This window comes from Peromyscus maniculatus, chromosome 1 (genome assembly GCF_049852395.1).
Source record: "Peromyscus maniculatus bairdii isolate BWxNUB_F1_BW_parent chromosome 1, HU_Pman_BW_mat_3.1, whole genome shotgun sequence".
Taxonomy (NCBI): Eukaryota; Metazoa; Chordata; class Mammalia; order Rodentia; family Cricetidae; genus Peromyscus; species Peromyscus maniculatus.
In genome coordinates, this window is record NC_134852.1 from 108372405 (window position 1) to 108376979 (window position 4575).

Consider the following 4575-nt stretch of genomic DNA (forward strand, 5'->3'; position numbering starts at 1 on the left):
GTCGATGTACTTAGCATTGTGTTTGAAAACTTAGTTTATGTTAAATTTTGTGGCATTCTAGGAAGGTCAGAATTTTCAATCACTGGTTTATAAAGGGTTAAGATGGTCTGTATCACCCAGGAATAGACCATTATTCATGATCTAGGAAGCAAATTTGCAAGTAGATCGACTCCCTCAAACGAGTTAAGGCTGGCTATCAGCTAGGTCTGTACGAACACCACAGCACCATTCTCGGTCATGTTGCTCAGCCTCTGGAGCTGACATTACAGAGCCCAGGGCTGTGTTCTGCACAGCTCTACGGGAACACAGCTCTACTACAAGTCAGTAGCACAGGGCAAAGGTTTTCAGTTCCTTTCCTGGTGGGGTGTGGTGTGTGTGTGTGTGTGTGTGTGTGTGTGTTTGAGGGAGCACAAAAGAAACAGAGTGTGAGTCTCATCTAAATTCTTACGTTTTTCTTCTCTTAGAGTACCTAAACTGAAGTTTTGTTTTGTTTTAGTCAGCAAGCTAGCAGCATTCATCGGTACTTGAAATTCTGACCCTAAACTAATGGGTTAACATTTAGGTAAAGAATGTGAATCAGGATTTCACTTAGTGGAATGAATGCTGGCTTATAATGGTAAGAAAATGATCAGTTATATAAAATTTGAGATTTTTAAACAATTCAGCCAAGTTGTGACAGTGCCCTGGCGGCCTTAACAGTTCAGTATATTTTTAAATCTGTTTTTATTTGATGTGTATGGACGGTTTGTCTGCATGTATCCCTGTCTACCATTTGCATGCATGGTGCCCTGGAGGTCAGAAGAGGGCATCAGATCCCGTAAACTGAACAGTTGTGAACCATCATGTAGGTGCCTGGAATTGAACCTGGTTCCTCTGGAAGAGCAGCTAGTGCTCTTGACTGCTGAGCCACCTCTCCAGAGCACAGCCCTAAATTCCCGGAGTCTTAGCTGAGCATGGGGCTAGAACATAGCTGTTAACTTTTATCTTAGATTAAGAAACCAGAGGATGGTTTCTTTTAAAAACTAAGGTTTAGTTCACTAAATGGCAGCCATTTAGTGGAAGTGGAGTTATAATAAAACTATTTTAATGAAATTAAATGTTAGCTGTTAGGACCCTTCTGGATAAGGTAAATGCTTATGTAATTCTGACTGAATGAGTTCTTTGCAATTATTAAAAGTCTACATGACAATCAAAAAGAAAACACTAAGAGGATGTGACCTATGTACACAACATTAGTGCATACAGTCATATCCCGTAGGAAAAGTTAGCTAGAACCTACAATCCATGTTCACAGTGTAGGCCACCTTCCCTATTCAGTAACTCCTGCCCAGTTCAGAGCCACTTGACCTACGTTTCCATCTTCCTTTCTAGCCTGTCTCCAAGAAGACAGCAGCTCCCTGTCTGTGTGTCCTTTACCTGGTCACTTTCCTATTACCTTTGGGTCTCTCACATCTCAGTTCTCTTTGTCTCCCATTTCCATTCTTTTGAGTGTTCCTATGCAATGTTCTTCCTTCAAGGTTGAAAAAAATTGGTATCTTTCCATTTAATCTGTCTTCTAATTATATTTTGTTTGATTTTCAGTATTTAAAATAAACAGATCATGGAACTGTTAAACTGTACTTAGAAATTCTTACAGAAATAAACTAGTTTCTAAGAGAAATTCCAAGAAACCAACAACTGAATTCCACCCTCGGCAACAGCTGTTACCGATACCTGACATAACAAAAGAGAATCTGCTGCTCCCTGTTTTTGTTTCCTGGTTTTCTGTTGAATGTCTGTCTTGTCTGCTCTTTGGCATCTGCTTAGGAGCGGAGCACCTGTAATTATACTATGACCTCTAGAAACAAAACAGATTTTATTCTACTGTAGGGGCCAAACAAAGAACTTAATGATGATAAAACTTCACTAGAACATGTGCCCTGGTTCGAATAGTAATTTTTTCTAGTAACAATGGGTTTGGTTTGTAAGCTTAATTCTATTACCAAAACTATATAACGCTGTTATCTTTATAGGCCTGCCGATGGTTCCCAGGTGATGGTTTACATTAAATGCTGGAGTCTGAATCAAAGGACAGGAATAATTACCAGGGCACAGTGGTCCGCTGCAATAACAACACTCAGGAGACACAGGTAGGGGACACAAGTTGGAGGCCAGCCTGGGCTACACAATAAGTGCTAGAAGTCCTCAGCAAGTCACTTTTCCTGATCTTGATTGTAGCTGTAAAGGGACTGAACAGCTACCCTGCCTACCCTCACAAAGTTACTGTAAAGGAGATACCGGCTGAGGAAATCACTCTTTTAAAAAGTAAAACACTACAGATGTAAAGTGTATTAAGTGCCTACTACTTATGTTATCCATAGGGATTTATATGAGACGCACAAAATACAAACCTTCCTCTCTCAGTACTTGATGCTAGTCTGTTTGACACATTTGCTTAACCACCTCCTCTGCCTGGTACTATAGTGAGTGCTTGAAGGATCCTTCGCAGAGCTAAGATCCCTTTCTTCAGTTATCATCTTGAATAAAATGTCTTGTCATTGGTCTATCACTATGTAAAAATGACTAAGACAAGTTGATAAGAAATTATTACATTGGTTTTAGCCAGTTCTTTCCTGTCATACATGGGGATTCCATTTCTGAGCAAAGCACTGGTTATTTCATCAAATAAGTGCCTTAGGGAAAATCTCAAATTAATTGTTTCTCAAATTCATAGGCTTCTTTTTTTAATACTGGGGATTCAACCTGGGGCCTTACACATGCTGGGCCAGCACTCTGCCTGAACTGTATCTGCTGCCCTTGGAACCTACTCCGAAAACCTCTTTCTGAATTCTCCTACTTAGAAATATAAGGCTGCATCTACCCAGCTTTGGAAACTGGAAATTTAGAAATGATCTTTGACCTCTCTTTTTGGGCTGTTCTTGTCTACACCTTCACAAACTCTTCCTCTCGATCTCTATCCAAAGCGTGCGGATTTTAACCCGCGGAGAGCTCTAGACCTAACCTCAACCCACCCTTAGTGCCGCCTTCTCCTTCCTGTTCCCAGTCTCACTACCAACAAACTAACCAAATTTAAAACCTTAACCCTTGGGACTGGGGAGATGGGTCAGCCCGTGAGAGCGCCTAATGCCTCTGTAGAGGACACAGATGGGGTTATAGCACTCATGCAGGGTGGCTTAACTGCCTCTAACGAGCTCCAGGAGATCCAATGCCCTCTTCTGGATTCTATGGGCACCTACACTTACATTCTACACTACACACACACACACACACACACACACACACACACACACACACACACAGTTAAAAAATAAAAATAAATCTTAAAAAAAAAAAAATCCCCAAACTAAAGACTCCTCTGTTGCAAAGATACCAAGCAGAAAAAAACAAAGCAAAAGAAAAACAAAGCCGGACGGTGGTGGCACACGCCTTTAATCCCAGCACTCGGGAGGCAGAGCTAGGCGGATCTCTGTGAGTTCGAGGCCAGCCTGGGCTACCAAGTGAGTCCCAGGAAAGGCGCAAAGCTACGCAGAGAAACCCTGTCTCGAAAAACAAAACAAAAAAAAAAAAAAGTAAAAGAAAGAAAGAAAAAGAAAAACAAAATTCTTATCCAATCCTATTTGTTATGTCATCCAACCTAAACAGCCCTAACCCCATAGCTATTACAATTTTATAGTTAAAAAAAAAAAAAAAAAGAAGTGGAGTCTAGAGATTGGCTGAATTCCATCCACTAGGTCTCTTATTACCAAAGTCTAGTTTGTGAGTTTAATGCCTCAGGTCTTGTGTGTAAAACGGGGTCAGTAATAGAAAACTTGTTCATATTACTTATCAAAAAAAAAAACAAAAAAAAAAACATGAATTGAGTGGGTGTGGTGATGCTTGCCTGTAATAGTACTAGTACCCAGAGTAGGATGCACGTCGATTAGGTACTGGAGGCCAGCCTGGGCAGCATAGGGAAGCCCTGTCTCAAAACAAACGAACCAACAAACAAAACTAACAGAAAGAACCCATGAAGAAATGAAAGTGGTCAAGTGCTTACGCTGGGTGGTACATAGCCCTCGGTTACGGGTGTCTATTTGCTAAGCCTCTAAGTCTTCACTGCTCTTATTCTTTGGGGCCTAGCGAGCACGTAATTCAAGAGTTCCGGATCAGTGGCCACCTTTCCTTTCGGCGCTGTCTTTTGACTGTCTTGCCGCGCTTTCCTTCAATTAATGCACCCTCTTTGTGCTCCTGTGGAGTGACCCGGGGAATGGGGCGCTGGGACTCTGGGGCGGGCGCAGGGGCGAATCGGGCACCCAAGCGGGAGACTTCGGACCTCCAGGGCAGCGTGGATTCTCTTTCCTGTGTGCCCTCCTCGGGTGAGGGACGCCCGGGTCCTGGGCCCGTCCCGCTTTGGCTGGGAAAGGCACAGTATCGCTCATACCCTCGCAGGGTTTGCGGGGATGACCTTGAAGTGGAACCACAGCGAAAGCCTCCTCCGAGGAGCTGGGGGGGGAAGGAGGGGGCCGTACCACGTGACAGAAGCCGGCTAGCTCACCACGGACCTCCGGTTCGTCTAGACTGTCCCATCTCTATGGT